Source organism: Nyctereutes procyonoides, unplaced genomic scaffold (assembly GCF_905146905.1).
Source record: "Nyctereutes procyonoides isolate TBG_1078 unplaced genomic scaffold, NYPRO_anot_genome, whole genome shotgun sequence".
Lineage (NCBI taxonomy): Eukaryota > Metazoa > Chordata > Mammalia > Carnivora > Canidae > Nyctereutes > Nyctereutes procyonoides.
This window is the reverse complement of record NW_026575022.1, coordinates 4,599,979-4,615,688: the sequence shown is the minus strand read 5'-3', so window position 1 is coordinate 4,615,688 and position 15,710 is coordinate 4,599,979. Positions and strand designations below refer to the sequence as shown.

The 15,710-nt window shown below is 38.5% G+C and overlaps 1 protein-coding gene across 1 annotated transcript in view; it reads right to left on the bottom strand.

The window, feature by feature from the left end:
- LOC129520989 (ephrin type-A receptor 6-like) overlaps positions 1-15,710 on the bottom strand; it is a 727,437-nt gene that overhangs the window by 59,497 nt on the left and 652,230 nt on the right.

Sequence of the window (15,710 nt, the reverse complement as noted above, 5' to 3'; positions counted from 1 at the left end):
CCAGAACTTTCCTTGGGGCAGAATAGTCTGAGCACATCAAAATAAAGCCTATATAATTTCATAAAATTATATGTAGAAGGGAAGACAATAAGGATAAAGGGTAATGAGTGTCTGGGATGAGGAGGTAGGGACTTCAAGTTTTCAGATGCCAGTGTGGAGACGGTTTCTTGGAAGGTCATAGCAGTGAACAAGAACATGTGGGGCCCTGAGGCAGCAGTAAGCTGGGTGTGTTCAAGGCACACAGATGGTCTGGATGGTCCTACGACGGCTTAGATGGTCTACATACAGAGTGGTAAGAAGGGATGCACATGGAAGATAACATTTAAGAAGTAAGTAGGGTCTAGATCATTAAAGGCATTCCAAGTCAAAGTAAAGACTTCATTTTTTTTTCTAAGTGCAGTTTGCACATTGTTTGTTTTTTTAAAAATTACTCAGAGTGATTTTTCATACTCCGAGTATGAAAGATGGGTTGTGATAAGGGCAAACAAATCAAGAAGAGGAGTTACGAGGCCATTAGGATTAGGTTTAGGAAAGATTTCTTTAAGGTATGAAAGGTATGAGTCACAAAGTAGACAGACACTAACATGTTCCCTAATGTGTTCACTTAATTATATCCAACTTGACCGCTGAGAGCAATGTTTTTGTAAGACAGAGTTCAATTTGGGCAAATAAAAAAGTTCTGAGACATTTACAAACACAAAAGGAAGTTATAGCTTTTGAAAATCAGAATACAGGTTTCCCTCACTAACAGAAACTAGAGGCTCCCTATGAAAATTTTTGAAAGCTGAAATGGGATAAAGCAAAGAATGTTCCCTACTTTCCAAAAGTTCAGGATAGAGCACTGTTTTTATGAAAGATCTATATTTCTGTGGTACCAGCATGTAGTGTTCATAACTAGATAATTAGTGTATTGTTATTTCTGCATCAATGAGGAAGTGCCTTCTGGACAAAATTTAGAAACTACAGAACTATTTACTGCCGTACCTGCTCTAATGTTCCCCATTGAAGTCAATGTTTGACGTAGGTTTACTTCGTCTTCTTATGATTGACATCAAGATTCTAATTGGTGGTTTTCTACATAATGTCTTTGAATAACATATTATTTTTTAAAATAAGTTTTTCCCCCTATTTTAAAGGAGACATCTTTAACACAAGCAATAACATGCCCTCCAACCATTAAATTTACAACTAGGTTCTTCTTAAGCTTTTGAAGGAATTCAAATTGGATTTAGAAAGGGGTTTGCTCCATTCATACTAGCTTCCTTACCAACCCTTTTTTTTTTCCTGCTTTCCTGGCCAGTTCTCAATTTCTTATTAGTGAGAAAGGTAGGCATCGATCATTGGACTGAAGGGTGGGTTTCTCTAGCAACTGAGGACTTCCCTGTAGCTAAAACCTGGGGAATATAACAAATGACTGGTAGCATTATTTTAACCATAGGAACTGTTTCATTTGTACCATCTTGTTAAAAAAATAATAATTTTAAGCTTTCCATGTTGTAGAATTAAAACTTTGATCATGTGATAAATGTAGTCTTCCAAATGTTTTACTTGGAGGTAGTATGAACTATTTTCTGAATCTGTTACCAATCAACTCTACGACCTAGGAATATTGATTCAATTAGGCAGAAAAATCTGGAACATTGAAATTGACATAAGGGAATCTTTGTTTTTGTTTTAGTAAATCTATTCAGCTAAAAGGGAAGAAGTAAGTATATTAATTACAAATTCTCTTTTAGGGAAATAACTACTTTCTCCAATTTTTGGAATAAGCAAATAAATCTTCCTAGGTTCAGCCTTGATTCTTCCTTTCTTTAAGAGGCCCCTCTCCATGCTTGAATTTCTCTAGCAGCTTGTACTTCCTTCCTAGACCTGTTTTCCACTGGGAATATCCTGGGATTTCTTGCAGTGATATATAACCTATATTAAAGAAATCAGTAAATCACAGAAACTGTGGCTAATGGAAGGCATTTTTGTATACTTCATTCCAGTGTAATAGAATACTTCAGTGATTAGGTTCACGAAATGGTGATAAAGTCGTGGAGGTGCTATCGCTTTTTATATTTATGGATTGCTGTATCAAATACCATAGCATGTCTCATATAATATATGGCTATGCCAAAATGAAAACTGAACTTATTTCAAGAAAATCATGCCATTAATGTTTAGGGGAAAGGTTAATGCATTATTTTCAGGGCTAAGGATCCTGAAATAGCCATTGCATCTGAATGAAAAGGAGGAAAAAAAATCACTGATGTCTTTGGTTGACATTTGTGATGAGTAGAAAATGAATAAATTCACTCGTAGTGATTGATGCAACCTAATAAAAATGTCAATAAATTCACATCATTCGGTTGTTGTATCTTAATCACAAGTGGACTAAGTCATGTCTACTTTTATTTCTCAGGCATAGGAGACACACCACCATATTTCTTCATCCATTCCAAAGTTGGGACTGAGTGCTACAGCACAGACGACCCAGACTAGGTAACATAGAGGTACATAAAGATGAGTTAGTTGAGCTCCTACTTTCAAGTTGATTCTGGTCTACAGCAGAAAAAGACATGCACCTAAATGATGATAATGCAACGTAGTAGGTAGCTAAAATTTCAGAGGACAAGAACAGCTAAAATATGATTGCTGCTCAGAGGAAAGAGAAACTGCCAAAGTACACAGAAGCACAATCATGACAAAAGCTGCCAATTTCATATAAATAAATGTGAACTATATTAGAGATTCTTCAGATTTAGAACTGGGTTTGATGACTGAAAAAGTAGGTTCCTTCTTTATCTCTTTCTTCTTTCTCTTCTTTTTATTCTATGTCCTTTCCCTCCTTTTCCTCTTTTCTTATTATTTTCTTTTCTTTTTTTTTATAAATTAATTTTTATTGGTGTTCAATTTACCAACATACAGAATAACACCCAGTGCTCATCCCGTCAAGTGTACCCCTCAGTGCCCGTCACCCATTCACCCCCACCCCCCACCCTCCTCCCCCTCCACCACCCCTAGTTCATTTCCCAGAGTTAGAAGTCTTTATGTTCTGTCTCCCTTTCTGATATTTCTCACACATTTCTTCTCCCTTCCCTTATATTCCCTTTCACTATTATTCATATTCCCCAAATGAATGAGAACATACACTGTTTGTCCTTCTCCGGTTACTGTGGCCAAGTTCAAAAAGGGTGTTGCCTGAGTTCTCCTCTGGGATTTCGATGGAATCTTGTCTCACATTTAGATCTTTCATCTATTTTGAGTTTATCTTTGTGTATGGTGCAAGAGAGTGGTCCAGTTTCATTATTCTGCATGTGGATGTCCAATTTTCCCAGCACCATTTATTGAAGAGAGTGTCTTTCTTCCAGTGGATCGTCTTTCCTCCTTTATCGTATATTAGTTGAGCATAAAGTTCAGGGTCCACTTCTGGGTTCTCTGTTCTGTTCCATTGATCTATATGTCTGTTTTTGTGCCAGTACCACACTGTCTTGATGACCACAGCTTTGTAGTACAACCTGAAATCTGGCATTGTGATGCCCCCAGATATGGTTTTCTTTTTTAAAATTCCCCTGGCTGTTTGGGGTCTTTTCTGATTCCACACAAATCTTAAAATAATTTGTTCTAAGTCTCTGAAGAAAGTCCATGGTATTTTGATAGGGATTGCATTATACGTGTAAATTGCCCTGGGTAACATTGACATTTTCACAATATTAATTCTGCCGATCCATGAGCATGGAATATTTTTCCATCTCTTTGTGTCTTCCTCAATTTCTTTCAGAAGTGTTCTGTAGTTTTTAGGGTATATTTTGAGAACCATTTGAATGGTAAATGGTTCTCCAACCTTTTATTTTCAGGCTGTAGGTGTCCTTCTGTCTAAAATGAGTCTCTTGTAGACAGCAAATAGATGGGTCCTGTTTTTTTATCCAGTCTGAAACTCTGCGCCTTTTGATGGGGTAATTAAGCCCATTCACGTTCAGAGTTACTATTGACAGATATGAGTTTAGTGTCATCATGATATCTATTTAGTCCTTGTTTTTGTGGATTGTTCCACTGAACTTCTTCTTAAAGGGGAGTTTTAAGAGTCCCCCTTAAAATTTCTTGCAGAGCTGGTTTGGAGGTCACATATTCTTTCAGTTCCTGCCTGTCTTGGAAGCTCTTTGTCTCTCCTTCCATTTTGAATGAGAGCCTTGCTGGATAAAGTATTCTTGGTTGCATGTTCTTCTCATTTAGGACCCTGACTATATCCTGCCAGCCCTTTCTGGCCTGCCAGGTCTCTGTGGAGAGGTCTGCTGTTACCCTAATATTCCTCCCCATGAAAGTCAGGGACTTCTTGTCTCTTGCTGCTTTAAGGATCTTCTCTTTATCTTTGGAATTTGCAAACTTCACTATTAGATGTCGAGGTGTTGAACGGTTTTTATTGATTTTAGGGGGGGATCTCTCTATTTCCTGGATCTGAATAAGGGAAATAAATGACAGTCTGAGGAAGAAAAACCTACGTTTAATTGGGGTTCCCGAGGGCGCTGAAAGGGACAGAGGGCCAGAATATGTATTTGAACAAATCCTAGCTGAAAACTTTCCCAATCTTTTCTTATTATTTTCTTTCATCCACCTATAACGTACTGTTTGCTCTATGCTCAGCACCATGCTGGGCGCCACAATAAGATAAAGACTGTCCTCAACAGATCATGGCTTCCCCTAAATTCCCATTCCTCTTCCATTCAAAAGCAAATAGATTTAAAATACATAAGAGGAGATGTATATCAGAAATTTGGAAGGATAGAGAGAGATTGAGGGGAGAGTGAAGTAGAGCTAGGATAGAAAATTAAGTGGAGACAATGAGGTAGCCAGTACAGAGCCTAACCTTTTATTATCAGGAAATTAAGGGTCGTCATAAACCAAATGAAACTGGTCCAGAGAGTTTCTGGCTGTTCAGAGTATATGAGTGCAGCTTTGGTACCCAAATGAAAAACTGAGGTACCAAGGAGACAGAGAAAGCCTATTTCCTTGCTTCACTCAGCACAGGGCCCAGAAAAATGACCCCAGATAAATTCATAAATGACAGGCTAGTTTTGTTCTCCTGATGTGCAGTGGCTGGGCTGGTAATGTGTAGGTAAGAGTAAGCCCCAACAAGTAACAGCTAGCAGACTGGTGGGACTGTCCCAGAAAAAACCTCAGCGGCATTGGAAAAGGGTGCTAGGGCCCAATGCTATATTGTAAGGGCTAAGAAAACAGCAGACTTCTGGGCCATGCATGTAAATGGTGATTACAGGACAACATGATAAGTGCAGCGCAAATTCTAACCCAGTACAGAGATAAGAAAGGATGTTTCGTATAAGCTAAGTCATCCCCTTGTAATTAGAGGGAGAATTTTCCATATAGAGGGCCAAGGATGATCAAACATGTGAAATAAGAAACAGCATGGTTTGTTTGGGGGAAATTACTAATGGTTCACTGTTAATAGAATATAAACTAAAAGGTACAAAAGGGAGGAGATAAGGCTAAAGATATGTTGTGAGTGGGAGTCAATCAGACAGAACCTTGAATTTCTGTATTCAGCAGTAGGACTTCTGTCCTGTGGGTAGAGGAAAGACATTGAAGGATTTCCTTTTTTTTTTTTTTTTCATTGAAGGATTTCAGGCAAAGAAGGAAACTAAAAAAGAAGTAAAAATAGCTTCATCAAACAAACAAAACTAATTCAACAGATGGTGATGAAATGGTCAATATTAAAAAAAAAAACCAAAAAAACAGAACTTTGGCCCATACCTCACATTTTACACAAAACTGACTCAAAATGGATCATAGACTTACATGTAAAGTACAAAGCTATAAAACTTCTAGAGGACAGAAGAGAAAACCCTTGTGATTTTGGCATTAGATCAAGTTTTTAGTTTTTAAAAATTTAAAAAGATTTTATTTATATGAGAGAGAGTGTGAGCAAGTAGTTGGAGGGACAGAAGGAGAGGGAGAGGGACAAGCAGACTCCCCGTTGAGAGCAGAGCCAAACCAGGGCTCAATCCCAGGACCCTGAGATCATGGCCTGACCTGATGCTTTCCCGACTAACCCACTGAGGTGCCCCTAAGTAAAGTTTCTAGATATCAAACCAGGAAGCATAATCCATAAAGAAAAAAATATATAAATTAGATATTACCAAAATCTTAAAAAAGGTTACTCTGTTAAAGACACTTTTCATAGAATTAAAAACAACAACAAACAAGCTATGAGCTGGAAAAATATCTACAAGTCATATTTATGACAAAGAACTGTATGTAGAAAATATTTTTTACAACTTCAAAAACTCAAGGAATGCCTGGGTGACTCAGTGGTTGAGCATCTGCCTTTGGACCCTGGGGTACTGGGATCGAGTCCTGCATCAGCCTCCCCAGACGGAGCCTGCTTCTCCCTTGTCTATGTCTCGCCTCTCTTTCTGTGTCTCTCATGAATAAATAAATAAAATCTTAAAAAATAAATAATACTTCAAAAACTCAATATTAAGAAAAAACTAACCCAATGCAAAAAATGGGCAAAAATCCAGACACACTTCACCAAGAAGATATATATGGATAGCAAATAAATATATGAAAAGATGATCAAAATTAATAGTCATTAGGGAATGCAAATTAAAGTGGCAATTAGATATCAATTTAGATTCACTAGAATGTCCCAATGTTTTTAAAAAGTTACACAACCAAGTATTGTTGATAGCATAGAACCAAAACCTAAAATTATTTGTGGGAATGTAAAATGGTATAGCCAATTTTTAAAACATTTTGACAGTTTCTTACAAAATTTTAACACATATTTATTATTTGAGCCGGTCATTTCATACCTAAGCATTCACCCAAGAGAAATTTGATATATGTTCACACAAAAACCTATGCATTGATGTTCAGAGCAGTTTTATTAGTAATCACCTAAACTGGAAACAAACCAGACATCCCTCAACCACTGAATATATATCCAAACTATGGTACAACCATACAATGAACTACTGCTCAATGATAAAAACAAATGTGAATGAATCTCAAGTGCATCCTGTTAAAAAAACAAAAAACAAAACTCAACAGGCTTCCTATCATATAATTCCATTTATAGAACATTCTGAAGTATAACTCTTCCTTAAAGAAGTATTCTGAGTAATAAATGTAGAAAAAATAGGGAAACAGAATAATCACCCCTAGAATGCAATAGTAGTAATTTGTACAGGTAAGATCTACACTATGAATGATAAAATTAGTAGGGAAAAGTTTGAGAAACAGGGTATTTGTATAGCCTAGATTATCTCCCCCCAAATCTATATTAATTACAAAAGGGGAAAAGTAATTTTACAACAGATAATCTAGAAGACATCACCTTAACCAAGTGATCCACATTGACATGCCAGGAATAAGACATATGGACATCACGTTCCCCCCGATATAATGCACTCAGAAAGGCACGTAACTTCTGTGATACTCCTGCCAAAAATGCATAACTGCAAATCAAGTGATAGAGAAACAACAGACACACCCAGACTGAGGGACATTCTACAAAGTAACTGACGAGTGCTCTTGAAAAATGTCCAGGTTGTAAGACACAACGTAATACTGAAGAATTGTCACAGATTGGAAGATACTGAGGAGACACAATACTTAACTGCAATATGGGAGCTTGGGTGAGATCCTGGAACAGATGGAGGACAGTAGAGGAAAGGCTGATAGAATCTGAATAAAATTCTGTAGTTTGGTAACTAGTTTCATACTGACAATTATTTCTTGTCTTTGATGACAGTCCCATGGTTATGTAAAATATTAGCATCAAGGGCAACTGAGTGAAGTCTATATGGGAACTACATTATTTTCATGACTTTGTAAGTCTGAAATTATATCAAAATGAAAACTGGAGAGAAGGCATCGGAACATATTCCAACAACAACAAAATGAGCATTAAACACTCATCATGAGATGAAATCAGAAGCTTGCCAGATTTCTATGCATTAAGTTTATGGATAATTTTTTTATTACACGTCACATATGCAAGGAGCCCATAACCATTTTCAGTGATTAAGACTTCTACTGGTCTTTATCCAGGCCTACGTAAGACCATCGGGAACCTGGTAAAAGTTCCTGAGTGATGACTGATTGCCTGAACCTCCTGCCTGGCAGGATGGTTCTTATTCTCCTGAGTTCATGAATGCAAATCCATGTCAATTGTAGAGAATTATCCACAGCCCTTCTCAAATTTAATATCATCAACCGTTTACCAGAAAAACATTTACACCATGAATGATTTCAAAGGAATTTTTATTTTTGGAAATGAGTAAGATTTCACCGTCTCGATGATTCTATTCAACTTGATTTCAAAGTATGAAAAGGCAACATTATGTATGCATAAAATTGCATTTATATTCCTTTTTCTCTCCTAGTTCTTACAACTTACAGTGTTATCGTCACCTTGAGCAACTCGTCACTAGGATTTTTTAACCTGTTCCATCTTATTACAGTCTACCCAATAATTAGCAGGCTGGTTAGGGAGAGGAGAGAACCATGGGAAAGAGACCATAAGTTAGAGGCAGATCTAGGAAGGTGATTAGACTGGATGACCTTGAGGAGACCAGATAACCTGAGAGGAACAAGAACAAATTTCTCCTGAATACAGAAGAAGTGTATTCTCTGCTGTAAATTGGGACGTACACTCCAGAAGAATATAAACCGGTGATCCCAATTAGCCCCAGTGCTGCTTGAACAGACGGAGATACACGGGGCTACCCGATTATGTCACCTCGTTCCTATTTGTTATGGTCACACTTGGCTCGTTCTCTATTCATCAGTACGTATACGTTATCATTCCCGGGGGCAAATGCTGTGCAGTAAATATCCTGAGAATCCAGTGAGAGTCCAGAAACTGCACAAGAATAATTCATCTCTGTTCTTGGTAACAGCAAACAGTAAATTTGAAGGCCTTTAGGAGAAGAGAGAAAATATAAAAACTCACAATCTCTTCTCTTTTTGCTGCCTCACGCCCCTCCTTTGCCTGGTTGCACCTCCGGGCACTTCCACGCTGCCAGGGGCACTTTCGCCCGCGTCCTTCACAGCACCCTCGGGGGCCCCTGTGTCTCCAGTCATACTCACAGTCTTTCTAAGTTTTCCCAGTTTTCCTTCATGCTCATCTCAGGGGCTACCTCAAACATTCACCAGCACCCCAAGCCCTCTACCTCCCACGTGGGCATACGATCTTCCTTCTTCCATGGCTGAGGAAAGGGGAGCGGGTAACCCCAGAGGCTCTGGGCCTTCTGCCCACCGCGGCCTGCACATCTCACAGTTCTCTGTGTTCCCATTTAGACTCCCCTTGGTACATTTTCATCCAGCTCCTCAGGGATTTGGGAGAGGAAGAGACACACGGGAGAGCCGAGAATACACTTTCAGGTGCCTTTGCCATTTAGCACGAATGCGTTCCAGGGTGCAGGAGACTGACGAATGGAAGCAGAGGGGGAGACGCACGGGCGGACCGGCAGGACAGGCGTTGGGCCTTCTCCACGCCAGACGCCTCGTGCTACCGCAGAGCCCGGCACACAGTGGCCAAGCGCAGAATAGATAGCGCGTGAATGAATGAACGGCACAGAATGCTAACCACGTGGAAGGCAAGTAAGAAATCGACACCATGCACCGTGCATCTTTCACCTGTCATCCGACCGCCGCCTGCGCTCGCGGGTCGTCCACCGCGCTCGGCTCCCCGCGTGAGCCCCAACGGGCTTGCAGCCCTATTGCCTCACCCAGCAGGTGATTCTCACTCCTTATCCGCCTTGGTCTCCCAGCTCATTTCATTGTCCTGCCCTCTCTCCCGCTCTTAGGAACCTGCTTTCCTCTGGGTTGTTGCTTCTGTCTTGGAAGCTTTTGCTCTTCGGTTCACCTGCTGGGGCTGCTCTCAACCTTCCGGGTGGGCGCTCCCTCCCGAGCCTCAACTACCCCCCACCGCTCATCTGGAGAGCACCCTTTAACTTGTGCCTGCAGCCCAGGCATCCGCCCAGGTTCCAGAGGCTTCCTGGACATCTTTACATGTCCCAGGCACCTCAAACACAGCATATCCAAACTCGAATTCATGATTTTTCTCTCCAAATCTGTATTTCTCCAGAATTTGCTCTCCATTTCCCAACTTACATTAAACCAGAAACTTGTATGACATCTGAAACTATCCCCATTCCTTTATTCCTCATATATAATCAGTCATGAAAGTCTCCCAATTTAACTTTGGAAACTGCTCTTGGTTCTATCCCCTTCTTATCTTTACTTATCTAATCTGTTTTCTCATTATTTTTCACTTGGATTGCTATGCTAGCCCCCTTACTGTTTTTGCCTGCCAATAGGTTTGTTTTGTTTTTTTTTTTTTCAATCTGTAATCCATACCGTTATCACTTTGCTCCAGGTGTTTTGGATGCCTGCAACATCTTGACTTCTTTCTTAGCCACGAGGGTTTGAGAAGCTGTTTCCTCTGCCTGGAAAACTTTCCTACCAAATCCTGGCATGGCCTCATCTTTCCACTTCATTCAAGTTTTTTTTTTCTCTTTCCCTAAAATTATATTCATATATTTAATTTCTTTTGGTTTCCTCCAGTAGACAGAAGCTCTTCTTCAATACTGTACTACCAGTGCCTAGAAGGGTGGGCACAATAAATATTCACTGAACAAACCAATGAATAACTTAATAATAACTGTGCCCAGAATAACACACACAATACTGGGAAATACCTGGCTTACTTGTTTGTTGCTCCCAGTGGATTGACACCAACAAGTGAGCTTCTCAAGAGCACTGAAGGCTTCTTTCCTGTAGTTCTAGGTTTTAATCAGCAATAATGTCTAACACTGGGTAGGCCACAGTAACTGTTTCTTGGAAAACAAAACAAAATAAAGCTTTCAACCTATCTCAGCTAGCACAGCAGCTGAACTCCAGAGGTGGGGGTAATAACCATCTAATTTATGTTATTAGAATCAGATTTGGAGAATATTTACCCCTTCAGTGTGTATTCTAATATCCAAATCTTGATTTTGCCTTTAGGAAAATTTTACCTATATTTTTCTCTTCACAGGTTGCTAAAGATAAAACTTTATTGAAGGCATAATTTGTTTCTTCCTGTACCTCTTTATCTTCCCTTGAGCTCACTGACACAAACCTAAAGTTATATAAATAGTTACGGGGCACTTGGGTGGCTCAGTGGTTGAGTGTCTCCCTTCGGCTCAGGTTGTGGTTCCGGGGTCCTGATATCAAGTCCCACATCAGGCTCCCTGTAGGGAGCCTGCTTCTCCATCTGCCTTTGTCTCTGCCTCTCATGAATAAACAAATAAAATCTTAAAATAAAAGTTAGAAGTGGGGTAACATCACTGGCACGAATTTTCCTCACCAACATCTTGTGACTCTCTTCCTTTGGCAAAGAAATGGAACACAAAATATTAAGGTTAAATGTGACCCTTAGCGTTTTCTAGTCCAATTTGCATTTTCAATCTTTTGTGCAGAGGATAAACAGTGAGATCTAAAGACATTGAATGGCTTGCCCAATACCTTGTAACTGGCAGTAGGATATGCAACCTGGTGGAGAGGCAGGTAACATATTGGTGGCAACAGTAATGGTTAAAATCTTGGACAAGGTATTACTTGACAAGAACGTAATTCTGGGACCAGAGGAAGTTCTTGTGCATTTACTGTACAATGCATTTGCCTGACTTGAATCTTCTCTTTGACTTCGAGCCCATGTGGACCCATTGAAACTGTCTGGAAGGAACCCACAACATTAAGGCAGGTTTGTTCAGGCCCAGCACTTTCTGTTACAGCTTCTGTGCTGTCCCACAGAGTCTTTAGGAATGTCCTACAATGAAATAAAGTTACATTTGAGGGTTCGTTTGCTATCCTGACTGGCTTCTATTATTTCTTACTAGATCTATGTTTTTTTGAGATATCGTTGGTATATCTAAATTTAATTATCAGCTACTAAGCTGGGCAGTGGACACATCATTAATTCTCTCTCTTGTTTCTTCTGTTATCATGATTCAAACTGCTGGACTTGGTCTCCTGGAGTACAGTTACTAAGCTATTTTGTTTCATCATTTAACTACAATTCTTATCTTTTTTATAGGAGGGTAGCACTTTCTCTTTTGGTCATGTAATTAATGACACAGGTGTACACCTCACCAGTTACAAATTGCTAGACTATCCTTGTTACTAATGGCTCCAAGTCTGTTCTCTTGCTAATGGGTTCTATTTGCTTCTTGGAGAAAAAGTATGTGCTAAACATATGATTTAGCTTGAGTAATCTCTTTTTATATCAGTTTTATCTTATAGGTTAATGAAATTGTGATGTGTATCAAACAAATAGGTTCAACTTTTATCACACATACTTTTTATATAATTCAGATATTCATCATTTAACTTTCTTTTTTTTTTTAAATTTTTATTTATTTATGATAGTCACACACACACACAGAGAGAGAGAGAGAGAGAGAGGCAGAGACACAGGCAGAGGGAGAAGCAGGCTCCATGCACCGGGAGCCCGACGTGGGATTCGATCCCGGGTCTCCAGGATCGCGCCCTGGGCCAAAGACAGGCGCCAAACCGCTGCGCCACCCAGGGATCCCCATCATTTAACTTTCAAATTTAAAATAAAAGTAGTTATATGCCTGAATATGAAAGAGCAAGTGTGTTCCCACGGACTTTGTAATATGTATCTCTCAGAGATAAAATGTGCACATACGATAAAAAGTATGCATATTAAGAATTTATAAAAGGATCTGATGAAGATTTTTATCTATACTTTTGCATTACTTTCAATTGAGAGTCTATGTGCTTATTTCTCAGAACCCCAGGATACTCTACTAACATGACTGCATAAACCTATCCTGCATCTTTATCTTTGTCCGTATTATCTTTTATGCAATATGGTAGTCCTTAGGGAGCATTAATTGCTAGCTATCTTTTAGCTACTTAAGGGCAATCTTGGAACAATTACCATGTATTTATGGGAATGAGGCATTCATTTATTTATTGCCTTTCTCTTAAAAATCTCATAGCACTCGAGTCAAGAAGATAACAGTATAAATATGGCCACTTATCTTTGTGGGAATACTTCTTTCTCTATCTCTACCACGCACCTCAGCAACCACACAACGCCCTTGTAATGATGATTGCCTCTCAAAAGCATATTGAGTCTGTCTTTTCTCAACTATCTTTTTATCTTTTCCTTCTTTCCCTGCTGCCCCCACTTCTTTCTTTTTCTTGAAATGGAACAAGGACCTTGACTTAGGGAGCATATAAATCTGGCTATGGGGAGGCCACTGTTTCCACTTTTAGATAAGATTGTCACAGATGTGAAACAATCACTGTGTCGGTTGTTGGGATGTTTACATGACATAAACGGTGTATTTCAAACTGGCAGACAAGTGCCACAGGCTATCTCATTAAACTTAGTTGATTTAGGCTAAATAAATCTTACTGCTTCATAGGGCTATAAATCTTTTTCCTTTTCATATACTTTTATGCATATATATATGCACATAAAATATATGACAATATGTGAGTAAAACACACAGGAATACTTGACAAAGTCATATAAAGGTATTAATCAAAGGGAGAAAAAAGGGTCTAATGCTTTTCAACCTCTAAATTTATTGTTTGACACTTATTTCTGGATATTACATGCAAAATACACATAAGAAGACTTTATATTATATGTAAATTGTTATTTTAAATACTTTGCCAAGATTCATAACCCGATTTTAAAATTATATTTTTCCTTCCAGAGAGATATAAGACAGTAGGAATGAATTGGAAAGTTCATACTAAACTAATGACAAGGAAGTCAGAAAATATAAATGAAATAACGTGTTATTTCTTTTCTTTCTGTCTTTTAGATTACAGTCTTTGCTAGCTATTGTGGTATAGCTGGATCTTTCCAAGTCTTACATTTTAGAAATAACCTATTTCACTAACCTAAATATTTTCTTTATTTGAAGTAGTGTTTTATTTTATTTATTCAGATTCTCTTTAATTTAATACTATTTAATCCGGATAAGATAATTAAAGTATAAAACTGATTCACTCACTGTAATATAGAAAAAAAGAAAAAAAACACAATAATACACATATACACGCACACACACGCGTGCACCTTGGGTTTTAGAGTCAAAAAGACCTTAGCTTGAATACCAGCCATGCCACTTAATATGGGTTAGAGGTCTTTCTGCAGGTTAATTAACTTGTCTGAGCTTCAGGGGATAGTGATACAGTAGTTGCCGTGACAACAAAATGGTAAACTCTATGTGTAAAGGTGCCTGACACAGAACGCCAACAATGGCTACCATCTCATGTGGCTTATTACGATGCATACTATGCTAAATGCCTTATACATTTACAAATTTAATTAGTATAGTATTCCTATGGAGTAGGAGTAATTTTGGACCTACTTTTATAGATGCTGAAGTAAAGGACAGGGATGGTAAATAATTTACCTGAAGCTGCACAACTCTTAATTGGCAGGAGAATTTTAACTTTTCAAAACTTTGAGCATCAAACAACAATAATTTTATCTTCTCTCATGATTTTATGGGATGAGCGAGGTGACTTCTTTACAAGGTGTCAACTGCAGCTACAGCCATCTGGTTTTGGTGGTGGTGGTAGTGGGGAGAGGCTGCAACGTCTGAGGCTGTTTATCACAAGCATTCAGGCTATCTGCAGGGAGCTCACTTAGAGCTGTTAACCAGACATTCTAGCTGTCCTCCTCTTTCCAATACTGCTTGAAGCCTCACCATATGGACCAGCTTTGCTCAGCACAGGATGGGCTACAGGAAGCAGTGTGGCAAGAGGACAAGCTCCAAAGTGCAGACATGTAAGATGTTTCTACTTGCATCACACTTGCTAATGTCCATTAGCCAAGGCCAGTCATATGGACAAACCCAGAATCAATGGAAAGAACAACACAAGGGCATAAATACTGGAAGGCTCCATTAAGGTCACTATAGTAACAGACAAGTCCAACAGCTCTCTCCCATCAAGAGAGAGGGAAGCAATCCATAAGAAACTCTCAATAATAGAGAACAAACTGAGGGTTGATGGAGGGAGGTGGGTGGGGGATGGCTAAATAGGTGATGAGTATTAAGGAGGGCACCTGTTGTGATGAGCAATAGTTGTTGTATATAAGTGATGGATCACTAAATTCTCCACCAGAAACCAATTTTCACTATATATGTTAACTAACTAGAATTTAAATAAAAACTTGAAATTAAAAATGGATAATCATAAAAAGAAAAAAAAGCATTCTTGTGTTTTTCAAACTATCAGGGCATCATGTTGATCAATGCCTTGTGAGAAGGACTGAGGAACACATAGTCAATAAATGTTTTGGTAAGCTTTTATACTTTTCTGCTTTCAAATATGACATGATGTTTTAATTTCCCATAAACAGTTTTAGAAGAAATTTCAGTTTTATGGAAAAAATGCTTCTCAAAGATCTAAATTATTTTTATGAGTTTTTTCAATGCTATTCTCTATTGGGTTTTGTATGTTATAATTCATTTGTGAATAAAATAAGGAGAACTATACTTAGGTTTATGTCTATGTCCTATCATTATTCAAATAAAAGTGATTATATGGCAATCTGTTTCTTAGAGTATAAGGTTATTTTTGTATTTTTAAGAAACTTCAAAGGAATGGCTTTGATCCCACTATTTAGGTAAAAACAGGATTTCTTTCTCTAAGTTGTAATTCTT